The sequence below is a fragment of the Callorhinus ursinus genome, unplaced genomic scaffold (genome assembly GCF_003265705.2).
Source record: "Callorhinus ursinus isolate GAN/ISIS: 27379988/994484 unplaced genomic scaffold, GSC_fseal_2.0 scaffold57, whole genome shotgun sequence".
Taxonomy (NCBI): domain Eukaryota; kingdom Metazoa; phylum Chordata; class Mammalia; order Carnivora; family Otariidae; genus Callorhinus; species Callorhinus ursinus.
The window spans coordinates 2,595,617-2,608,760 of NW_027397119.1; the positions used below are offsets into that span (position 1 = coordinate 2,595,617).

A 13,144-nucleotide genomic window follows, 5' to 3' on the forward strand; every position below is an offset into this window, starting at 1 on the left:
TGCAAATTCTGAAAGTCGTGGAGTAGTAGATGATGATGATGGTTAGCCATAGGGTACAATCAACGGTCGATGGTTTTGATTTTAATTCCAAACTCACCGACAGCGTTGAATGTTCACTGAAGCAACCTCTACGCTGAGAATTCTGCTGACTTTACAGTATCTGTAAGTCTCAGAAGGGGGCGGGAGACAGAAACAACAGAGTAACTTTAGTCATACATTTATGCATTTTAAGCCATTTCAACAGAATATGAAAGAAGAATGTGATTCTTCCAACCAAGAGTTTGGCAAACCTCCACATCACATTGTGTGAGAGGAAAGGATCTGTTTCACTGAGCTAAAAAAAATATGCCTATTCTGGCTTAGTTCCAGAGATGAAATTATCTCACTCTTAATGACAGGGAGAATTTGTTATTCAAAGGAGGCTGAAGTATCAAATCAAAACAATATCTTATAATTTAATATTGTTATGCATATAGAAGGTAAAATGAGGTATTTAGATTATACAAATTAAACAGAAATTTTCATAAATTTCCTAAAATCAAATTAATGTTAGTGTTATCCTTTTTTATTTAGTATTTTTTTCTAAAATAGGTTATAGAAAAATAAAATTTAAAAAGGCTATAAAAATTAGTACATTTTCTAAAGTATGAACAAATAATAAGTGAAGAAACCAGCTCCACACATTTTTCTTTGCTTTTGGCACCAAGATTTCATTAAAATGCTAAAAGGTAAAAACAATCTACATATGCTACAACACCATTCATTTCTAACTATTTTGGATATGAAAATCCTAACACTTTTTGGGGGTTCTTTTCATATTCCTTTTATCCAAAGTGCTTTGTGACTTATGCTTATTTTTAAATTATGGCAAATTCTATTGAATATATTTTTAGAACCACTTTCAATAATTTTTTAGCATCAATTAAAAAAGTCACTTTGTATGTATCAAAACCAGGATAGAAAGTCACTATTTCATACATTTAAGCGGCAACCAGTGTGGTTACAATTATCTGTGGGTAAGACGACCCACAACAAGGGCGCCTGGGTGGCTCAGTTGGTTAAGCGACTGCCTTCGGCTCAGGTCATGATCCCGGAGTCCCGGGATCGAGTCCCACATCGGGCTTCCTGCTCAGTAAGGGAGCCTGCTTCTCCCTCTGACCCTCCCCCCTCTCATGTACTCTCTCTCTCTCTCATTCTCTCTCTCTCAAATAAATAAATAAATAAATCTTTAAAAAAAAAAAAAAAGACGACCCACAACAATTTAGAATAGTGCTTTGAAGGTGACTATGGTCTGTTCGACCAAGGCAATTGTTCTTGAAATGTAAGTGAAATATGTACTCTAAACGGTTATATATTCTAATATTTCACTTTAATATCTTAAAGCCATTGATTGTTTAGTGCCTTCTAGATAAATGTTTATGTGGAAACTGATTTTTTAGTTATCTACGGGGAGTATGTACTGAGGCGACAATCTTAGAATATAAGCTAGTGATTAATCTAAATTTTACAGTGTTTAATTCTTTTGAAATAACCAAATTTTTCCTACAAAATAAAACTTTTTAGGAGAATGCTTTATCCGTGGGTATTTCTGGGTTGCTGCTGGAAAGAATATTATCAAGGGACTGCGAATTCATTTGTCTGTGTTATCAATTACAACTGAGGGCACATCACCCCTGCTCTTTTGCCCGTTACAATATTAGTGGCAGGTCAACTTACAAACATTTTCAGTCATGCCTTTTCCTCTCTTGCTACATGTGTTAATATTATTATAATAGGGATGCTATGATAAAAGACTCTAACTTGTGTATTTTGCATTAATACAAAATATGCATTTGGCTTACTAATAAGCAAAACTCTAGGGCAGTTACAATTAATCGCAATGCATAACTATGTTCTTATTTGTGTTCCAAAATATTTTCCTACAAGTCTTTTATATAATTAACTTAAAATTCCTAACTATAAAAATGATTCACTTATAACAATAAGAAATTCCATTAGATGTCTTGCCATATACACATAAAATAGCAATGATAAATACAGTGATTAATTTCTTTTTTCCCTGGGATAAACTAGATGCATGCTTCATATAGTTATAGTTTGTTGAAGGTAAAATCTCATCTCTGAGCAATGTAAATGTTCCAGAAGTGGAAATAAGATGTCTTGTGTTCTTACTTGCAGGTTCCCTTGTGTCAGACAAGAGAATAAACTTTAGGTTATTTTTATTCCATATGGAAAAAGTGTTCTACTTGCTGGTCAACTTAATTTTCTACTAATTCATGTGTGCTTTCAATTATTATCTCGTATCTTCTAAATCTCTCTCTTCCACACCTTTATTCTCATGACTTAATCCTTAGCTATAAAACAATGATTTTTGAAACACTGAGATTTAACAGTACTGAAATTTAAATTTTCTGTAAGAAAACATGGTTTCTTTTTTTAGAATACATTGTTCATAATTCCAGAATTCTTTGAGATGGTAATTCACAGACAAATCAGTCCAATAGACACTTATTGGCCCTTATAATTTTCAAAAGGAAATTTCATTTTTTGGAAAGATTTGGAAATCTACAGACTAGCCATCTTTGTGGTGTTTGTTCTTGGAAATGTTCACAGACATAAATATTGGTGTGTTTGGTAGCAACCTGCATACTTGCATCGTCTTCCTTGAATGAAAGGAGCCACGGCAGTAGGTCATTTATGGATCAATATCTTTCTATTCACCTCCTCATAACTTTGGAGGCTTGTGTGGACAGAATAAGACCAACTTGAAAAAAGGCCAGATTTATTTTAACCTTTATTTCTCATCTCTAGGCTTGCGAGAACATTAAATATTTCAGTTTTGCTTAAGGTTAGTAGGTCGTAAATAAACCAAAGCCATTTCTTTGCTTTGAGCAAGAGGGTCACAGAATACATGAAATACCACTTTTCAACACAGCACACCCTAACATGAATTGACAGAGGAACATGAAGAAGTGGTGTGATGTGCCTCAGTAAAAAGCCATAGGGATTTGGGATGCTGAAGTTGTCTGTTTTAAGAATAGATTATATATCTTGTCTGATGACCTGTATTTAATTTAAGTGACTGCCTCTGCCAGTGCTTCCAGAGGGCAAGTGTGTGAAATAGAGCATCTCAATGTCAGTCTCCAGTCCTTTCCTCTGCCTGATGCCTTGACCTAAATTGAGCATGTGGGCGTTGATCTGGACAAACGAAAGAGAATGAGATTTTGAGACCATGTGAGTTTTATTAATTCTAGTTGGTTTGAACATTTTAGGGACAGCACATATCCATGAACAGATTTATATTTTAGTCAGTTTTATTTTCTGTTTATGGAAATGAATCTTTGTTTTGAAACATAAAAAGTGAAAATGTTGTGTTAGAAAAATAGCCATTGCATTTCCCTCCCCAGTCGCCTGGAAGAAAGTGACACCATCTCTAAAACCCAGAATAAATGAGATGCCAGTTTAAGTGGTATTTTGGGGGCCCCTAGATTCCTTTCTCAGGTTCATATCCATTTTCTTGGACGATTTCTTCCTCTATTCAGGATATGAAATCTCATAAAATGTTTCAACACTAACATTTTCACCTTACCAATTATACAGTTAAGAGTGCCTATTACAGAAATGCTCGTTCTTGGTAATTATAATTGGAATTATTGGGACTTCTGGCTACTTCAGTAGAATGAGTGAAAGCATCAAAGAGGTAAGAAACTGACTCGATTCAAAGAGAGCCAAGTTGAACACTTGGACCTCGTTCTTCATGAGAATGCAGAAAAATCAGGGCCAGTCACACCAGAGCTTGGCTCAGATGAGACATCTTTTACTACCGAAATACTGACACCCCAGAGGGGCCTGTAATTTTGTTTTCCAACAGCTTTGTAATTCCTGATAGCCTTTAACCCTTGGTGACAGCAGAGGGTCTGAACATTTCTGGTTTTCCTTCCCTCCCCAAACTGTGGAAATAATTCCACACTATTCACTTCATAAAATATCTTATGAATTTGCTTTGGAGAAAAGAAGCATTTCCAGCACAACCTTTGTACTACTTGGCAACATTACCAGCAACTGAATAAAAAAAGATTGCCTTTTGATATACATATTAACTGGATTTATATATAAATAACCCATATAGTGTATATGTTCCAAAACAAACCACGGATGATTTTTAAATATTTTTCACAGAAAAATCAGTCCAATGGACACTTATTGGCCCTTATAATTTTAAAAGGAAATTTCATTTTCTGGAAAGATGTGGAAATCTACAGACTAGCCATCTTTGTGGTGTTTGTTCTTGGAAATGTTCATAGACATAAATATTGGTGTGTTTGTTTAAAAACTATATACTATCACAAATCAAAGTTTAATCTAATAGAGAAGGTTAAAAGAAAAGAACCTATAACTTCAACATGAATACCACTTTTAATAAAAGCCTAGCATTAGTGATACTTTTTGCTTTTCTGACTTTCCTTATGTTAATCATTTATTATCACAGCTGGATTAAAACTTTTTTTTGCGGAGAACGTATACAAACTATGTTTATATGTACAAAGGCTTTCCATGTATGTGTATTGAGGCAATTTGAAAGGTATTCTTTATTGAACAGCACCGGAAAATAACTAAAAGCACCAAAACTGGGTCAATGGACTGGGATCTGCCACTCACTGGCTTGGTTACATAACTTCTTTGAGCTTTAATTTCCTAGATAAAATCTGGATAATAAAATCATCCTCACTACACTAGTTCAATTTATTTCCAAATAATCCTTTAGAATAGATATTCTGCAAAGGATAGCATAATATTCCTTATTTTTTAAAGGATAGAGGTTTTTATCTAGGTCTTCCAAGAGTCTAATGCTTCTTCCCTGTAAAAACAGCTGCTTTCCCACTTCTAAGATGAAAAAAAGAGAGAGAGAAATGTTAGATTTCTTTTCTAAATAGCCTCAAGATATATCACTTAAAAAAAAAAATAAAAGCACAATAACATTCCCAGTAAGATCAGCACTCTGCTATGTTTGTTCCTTACCTGGTAGGTGGTACTGACAGGCAGGGAGAACTCTTCCAAGACAGGTAGTTTTAAAGAGGATGGATTGATGTCTACTTTAAAAGTTACAATTAATCTTAAACGCTCCTGAAGTTAGGAGCCCTTGATTAACCTAATGCATCCCTGTCTTAATCCCCATTAGCATAGTGTGGGGACTAGAGTGGATTCAGGATGATTTTTCATCTTTCAAAATAGTTTCTTGTTTTTGAGGTTATGTTGTAAATTATTTTAAATCAAATATGTAACTGACTATGCAAAGAATTAGATTAGTATTTAAGTATCATTTTATCTTTAAACATTCATCAAATCTTCATATTTTTTAATGTTTGAAGGTTTGTCTACTGGAAAAATATTTCAGTGTTTCTTTGCTCTGAAATTTAAACTTCTTCCTGAAGCAAAAAAAAAAAAGAAAAGAAGAAAAGAAAATATACACATTACTACATTCTCCCAAAATCCATTAGCATATTTTGTAATTAAATTATATTGGGATTTTAAACTATCCCTTTAGGAATAATCAATCATGTAAATAACCAATTTACAAAAAATGTCTTTTTTTTAACTAGAATAAAACCTCTTTTTTATAGAAAAGGCACAATACTAGTGTGAAGTTTGGAGTGAGCTGAATATAATGAAAAATTCAAGTCATAACTGAAGCTAAAAAATATTTTTTCATAATGAAGATTCATTATGCCAATAGTATAACCATTGTGACTTCCACAAACTGTGTCAATGCCATGGTTGGCAGTGTTTCTTTTTAGCAAGGAAACATGGTGAATGCCCTTGATCTAAGACTTTGCAAGAATGGTTGATTAATCCCTCAGTTTGGAAAGAATAGGCATGTTGACTGATATTTAAAATAATTTGAGAATTAACCCCCAATAAACATACCATGTTAGTTACAAAACTTGTCTTATTATGGCTATATTCTTAAACAAGTAAATTAATTATGGAAAATTAAAAGTAACACATGTATTGAAGAAAATAAGTGTTTTTTCCAGGAAAAACGTATTAGTTTTTGAAAAAAGGCAGACCTTGCTTATATAGATTGCTTAAAATTTGTCTGTGGAAGAGACCAGAGATGCATAATCAAAAAAAAAAGATGATAGACTTTTTATTTTTCATGTGAAACAATCAAATACTAAGTTGTGATTTATTATGTTACATTACACATGAATGATTACAATAATATTTCTTAAATATTGAAACATCTTTCAAATTGTCTATGTTCCATTCAAAATTCAGTCTACAATTTAAATTCTTCTAAGCTCTTGAATTCATTCCCCACTAACTATGTTATTAAAATACCTCACTATTTTTGGAAGATATTGTGAAGGTATTTCTGGCTTCATGAATTATACGGGCATCTGTTCTTTCAATCAACAGGGAACCAAATGTTTTTTACATCAATCTGTGTGAAACAATGTATATAATACTATTTTATTTCCCATGAGCTTTGAGTAAGCACTGACTTGGTAGTAAAAAATGTTTCAGTGATTAGGATGGCGGAAAGGGGATGAAAAATAGTAAACAAAAAATGTATTATAAATAGGACAGTCTGTGAAAATTTTAAAAAAAGAAAATAGAATAAGTAGAATAGGATAAGCAGCCTAAAAATAGAAAATAAAAAAGAATTTAAGGTATAACATAACAATAAAAAATTTTTTAAAAAAGTAGCTATGATACCTTTCTACGTTTCTATTCCACATAGACATTTAAAATTAGTAAGATTAGCAGAACTTGACAATTTTAACCACAAAGCTGCTCCTCTATTAAAAGGTTATTTCTTATGGCTCTAATATTATATAAAATACGATATTTGGAAAATATGGAAGTTTATAAAAATTGATATTAAGTTCTGATATGCATTACATGGATTTTGTTTTACTCCATCAAAATCACCTTTATAAGAATTTATCCTTTAAGAATGAATCACCTAAAGTAAACTCGGATATGCAAGAACTTTACCTAATACAACCAGCAGGCTGCTATGTTCTCTCCACAGTGACTTCTAGGCTGAGAAAGGATTCCAGCCACAAGTCAAGAGTCCGTTACTCTTTTACTCCATTAAGTATCATGTTGCTCTTTAAATCTTATGAAAATGAAATGCTGTAGCACAGGTATTCATCAAATATATGTCATGTGACATATTTGGATTAATTGTCTAAAGGACTTATGCGTTGATTTGAACCCTGGAAAATGACCTTGTCTAGACCTAAGATTCTGTGATTTTTACAGTTTTTATTCTATTTTTATCTTTCTTAGTCAAAGAGAATAATTCTTATAGGGCTTCATTAATATTTCCTCCACTCTGCATTTTAAAAGGATAAACAGGCAAAAACCCAATATTTAGTTAAAAATCCAGTGTTTTTCTCTTCTAAGAAATATTAATAGATCAGTTGTTTCTTGAACAATAAGACCATGTGGCAACTCAATCACTGAAATCATAATTGAAGAGAGGAAAGACAAAAGACCTCATTCAGAAGTTACTTGATGTTTGTACCAATGTAAGAATGTTCCTTATTAAGTGTGTAGCAATAATCCAGATACGTTGACCATTTTATACGACTAATTATATTCTTTATAACGTTTCTTCTCCAAAAAAAAAAGTTACATGGAAATTATTGTATGTTAAAATCTGTTTTGAGATTGGGAGAGACAGATAGAGGAAAGTGACTTCATAGTAAGAAAGATTCCTTCCCATCTAAATCTTTAAATCTTCACTTTTGGGCTGCTTTCCTTTCATATTTACATATTTGCAGAAAATTGGATGACTTAAATTTGCAAAAAGTACCATGAAATATATGAAAATCTATCAGACATGGAGGTAAGCCATCTTTGATATTATTAGGTTAAAGTGGAAAATTGTGATTTGATTTAAGCAATCTTTATGAATTTATTATTTGCAACCCAGAAAAGGCACCCTTCCACCACCACTAATCCAGCTAGCAAACTCTTAGTTTCTGGCAAAGATGTGATATCATTGTACTATATTTTTTGAAATTATTCCTTTTGGACTTAATTTACGAGCAACTTCTCTCCTGTATTAATTATAAATGGTTTTTGGAGATTAATACTGAGGGAAACAGACACAGTGACACTCTGTAGAACTGTTTGTAACAATTAGTTATTTACTATTAATAATGGAGTGGCTTTATAGCTTATAATTTTTAATCAGTGACGGTATTAATCAAATAATCTTGGATCAAAGTCAATTTAGTTGTTTTTTATCCCCTCTGAAACTCGAATTAAATACACTACTCTTCCCAGTTTCCTGTCTTAAAACTATTTTTTAGTGTTGCCTTGAAGCTTAAACAGCTGCAACATTCCAAGCATGAAGTTAGCGATGAGTAAATTACACAAATGCAAATACTGTTAAATTTCTTCTGCAAAAGGGTCTCAAAGGCATAGATTTGCGGGGGGAGTATTTAGATGTCAAAGAATTTCAGACATAAGACTGTAGATATGCCAAAATGATGATTATTGTACAAATAAACATATCGTATAGCCATAGGATAAAGACAAATATTTATTCTCTAAAAAATATTAAATTATATACTCAATTGACACAGAGACTCAAAAGTTCTGGATAATTTGACACAAGCTATCAGAGAGTGACAGAATTCTATGGTTACTGCCCACCTCACCTCCTTATCAAATTCTCTCCTTATAATTACTCAGCATCTATTTTTAATACTTTTTCTTGCATAATTATTAGCTAAGAATTATTTTCAATTGTGCAAGAAGACAACATAATGTTCCATATACACCCTGAGACTTTTAAAGGCCATTTAATGTTGCCTGTTGAACTTTAAAATGAGGGGAGAAGAAGCAATTATAATGGACTAAAAACATGGACAGCAAGAAGACAAAGAATTCTAGTTTCAATATTATATATATTTTCTCTGTGAAATGGACTCTGAAAATGAAAAATAGATACACAAATACTTTTATGAAAAAGTGCTTTTTTGTATACTTCTCTTTCTTTGCCTGTTTTCCCCCACTGGACCGTGAGATCTTTGAGGTCAAAAACTGTTTCTTAAGTCATCTGAGGAACTGGCATGTTTCCCTGAACATAGTATGTGTTCAATGTGTGCTTGTTGTCTCTTCCTTGATTCTCAGGCACACATCTATAGCTAACTGCTCAACCAGACACAGTCGATGTCCATCTATTCCTCATTTTCCTGACTTTATATAAAACAACGTAGAAGCAGCTAACTTCCGTGTTGGGGCCCCACACATCCAGATGGCCTGGAATCTCAAGCCTCAATCACAGAAGCTAATCATCCTCAAAGGTTCTGGTGTGGAAAAGTGCAAACAGGTTAATGCTCATCAGAGATCTTGGCCACCATCTGATTCATTGATATAAGGCAATGCATGGGGTTAAATTTCAGACAAATAAGTCTTTCTTTTTCTTTAACAAAGCATCTTATTAGATTATGAATTTTACTCTTCTGTGCAATGGACCATATATTTTCTTCAGATGACATGAATAAAGATAATCATGTTTTTAAACACTGCAATCATAAACATGGGTCTAGCCCCAAAATATCTCTTGAGAGACTTTATACTTCTGATAATATTCTCATTTTTGAAAATATTTCTATATTATCTCAATTGAACAAGACATGTGGGTACTATGGGAAGCATAATAATTTTGGGATCCATTCAAAACTATATTCTTTAACTGTCCCCAAGTTTTGTTTAGTAAAAGACGATATAAAAGAGAGCAGAGAGGCAGCGATGTGCTCTGGTTAGATAAAAGTTCTTCCTTACCTACTTCTCTTCTTACCAGAACATACCTTTAGGGGGAGTTTCATGCCCTCTATCTAAATATATTAACCATATATTGTTCCCTCCTTGAGGTCCAGTAAAAATTATTTTCCCATCTCATTACTTTTTCAGTGTTCCTCTAAGTGGGTGTTCAGAACAAATATCCAGCTAATCTGGTTCTGTTCACCAAAATGAACTTCAGAGGTATTTCATTCAGCACAGATGAATATTAGATTAGTTGTTTTATTCCAGTCCTTGTGAATCAATGATCAAACTATTTTATGCACCAAATTTTGTAACATTATGGGTTTTCCAGCTATTCTTGAAATATGAATCACCCTCAAAGGATGGAGACTTGTCTTCTTTCAGTATAATGATGTACTATATGTTGGGTAATTGAATTTAAATTAAATTTAAAAATGGGGTTTAAAAATAAATGGAGTTGGATTTAAAGACAATTCCCAAAACGTGATCAAAGGCAGATTCCCTGGCCTGTGGTGCCACCTTCCGAGGCAATTAACTCCAAGGAGCCAATGGAGTTCAGATGTGTATATAGGATTATGCTTATCCAAAAATCAGTCACATTAACATAAATATTGATATTTATAATAAATCTTAGCAAGTGGAATATTTATTTCACAGCTGATTTAAAGAAACACAAGGGCTTATTTACTAATAGTTAAGATGCTATCAATTATAATATCCTCAAGGGCAAATGTTCTCACCTTTTGGGATTTTATTTTTTTAATTAAAATCATTTTAGCTAGAAGATATTTTCCGCAGAAGTTACCATTAGAAAGACCTTAACAAAATCATAAGTTATTCTAGAGTCTTCTTTCTCTAACATTTCTTTTGCTTTTATTAAATTCAGTTTACATCAATGTCCAAAAAGTTAACAATCATTCCATTGTCATGCTATCAACTCTTACTTTATTTTTCAGTACATCGTTCTCTTTGAGATGCCTATTTACATTGTGGTCATCTGTGGTCATCGTATTGTGCCTAAAATTGCATTTCTTAATGTTACACTGAATTTCTGCTTGTTGCTCAAAAGCAGAATTCTCACAAGAAAGCAACAAATTGTGTTATATAGTTAACCCAAAAGGCGAAGCATCCCCAAAATAGTTTCAGACATATTGACTAATTTGAGCAATCCAATTAGTTTCTCCCCATACCTCATACTTACCACAGGGAAGGCATATTTTACATAATGAGATTTACAGAAAGTTCTGTCATTCTGGAGAGAGAGCCATAAAAATATATTATGCTTCAGTCTATTTTCAGCTTTTATTTTCTGCCAAAAAAAGAAAAAATAATTTTGGCAATAACTTGTCAAAGAGTCCCCTCAATTCTTTTTGTTGTTTTAGGGCAACAAAAATATTTTTATGAAATGGAGTTTCTGACCTAAACGCTCATTTCAAAATAGTTTCTTTCACATTCTCAATTCTACACTCTGCCCAGTTTTGTTACGGTCACCTGAATGATATAAAATTTTGCTAACTTATACTGATTTAAGAACCACCATAAAAAGTGTGCAGTTCTATGGACACAAACTACAAGACTGTAACTCCAATAAACAAGATTAGCTTCATGAAATATCTTTCAATGAGCACTTTCAAGTTACCACAGTTTTCCCATCCTATATGGGAAACATTTGAAGGCACTCCAGAGAAATATCTTTTCTTTGGGATGCAAAATTATTATCAAAAAGCTAAAAATATCTATCGGAGACAAAAGATATATCAACAAATAAGCTTTCCCTTCTATTATGGGAAATGGCCTGAGGCACATGCAGAAATAATGGCAAGGGCTTCAATTTTCCTACTGCCTTTAAATATAACTTTTTACTTCAGTTAAAACCAATATTACATTGAAAGTACAATTTTCATAAGCTTCTATAGTTTCTAAAGATATCTTATTGGAAGGGATAGTAAAATTTAAAATGAGATGTAAATCCATTATCACAAATTTGGAATACTTTAGAAGAAATAATGGAATAAAATATATATATAGCACACCAAGAAATTCATAACAGATGTCTCCAGAAATTCAGTATATTTACATACTTTAAAACAGTGTATTTTTCCAAAACATAACATTTCTTCTTTAGGACAATTTGTTTGTTTATAGGATGGTGGGGGTGGGAAAGGAAAAACATATTTTATTCAAAGTTCTATACTTAACGAGGTTGAGTCTTTAGAATTCTTCCACGTGCAGGACATTTCCATTTGGAGGAATATTTGAAAGAATAAAGATTGGTGATTTGCGTCGAGTTATTTTCATGCTTTTGTACATTGCCCTGTGAAACATTTGCTCAGTACTCATTCCTTTTCTTTTTATATTTTTATATTTTATATTTTTAACGATTTCAGGGATTTCAGAGATTGGTGCATAAAAATGTGTGCCAGAGCTGTTTTCAAATATCCTTCCACAGGAATAAGGCTGAATTTGGAGGCTGCATCAATTTTCTTACTTTATGACTTTATAAAGTTTGTTTTGGAATTCTCAGTAGAGTGTGTTCAGGTAGTTTTTACAAAACCTTGCAAACATAAGGAGAAGCTGCAGGAATCTGAAGTTCAAAATTCCAAATAGGAACAACCTATTTTTTCTTACGTCTGGAAGCAAACGTGAGAATCAAACGTTCCACTTCTATTGCTAATTTAGTAACTGCACATCAAAGCTTCAAATACAAATAAATAAAATATTTTCTCATCTAAAGCTACCACCATTTTTTCTTAGTAAAATGCACCACAAAAAGCAAAAAGAAAAGGAGAGGAAGGAAGGAGGGAGGGAGCGAAAGGAAAGATTTTTAAGTGGCCTGCTCGAACAACAACTTCATCTTAAGAAAAAGGAAAACAAACAACCCTTTTAAATATGCTCTATCTTGGTTTTTCTTTGTAAAATTTAAAATTATAAGAGTTTATGTTTTAATTTCAGAGAATATTAGTATGAGGATTTGACATCAAATAAGCATGTATTATACCTTAAGTAAACAGATCTGCACTACTTACTTGCTTATAGATTATTAGCTGAAAGTGAGTATAAATTTGGATTACCTCTCATTCACTTAAAAACACAAACACACACTCATAAAATATCTTTTTATCAAAAGATAACACTTAGAGTTTTATAATCTTTAATTCTAATATCACTTATCTCCTATTCAAATTGTTTTTTAAGCTCTTTTATTTTTTTTAACTGCATGTAAGAATCTAGAATTTCACAGTTCCTTCACATTAGCGTCCTCACACTGGTAGCACATAGACAGCTATTCTGTCCACTCAGCCCTTCTTTCCCATCTCCCAAAAAGCCACTAGGAAATGTGTTTGATCTCAAA

The 13,144-nt window shown here is 32.5% G+C and overlaps 1 long non-coding RNA gene across 4 annotated transcripts in view; it reads right to left on the bottom strand.

Annotated features, from left to right (window-relative positions):
* Window positions 1–2,806: 2,806 nt before the first annotated feature.
* Window positions 2,807–13,144, bottom strand: part of LOC112811193 (uncharacterized) — a 70,000-nt gene continuing 59,662 nt past the window's right edge. For 2 of the 4 annotated variants that reach the window (XR_012375771.1, XR_003205007.2), the window contains 2 exons: window positions 10,994–11,101; window positions 2,807–5,426 (listed from right to left, as the gene is read on the bottom strand). This is a non-coding gene — a long non-coding RNA (uncharacterized lncRNA). The remainder of the gene's footprint in view (window positions 5,427–10,993; window positions 11,102–13,144) is intronic. The other 2 variants (XR_012375772.1, XR_012375770.1) reach the window with 1 other exon arrangement.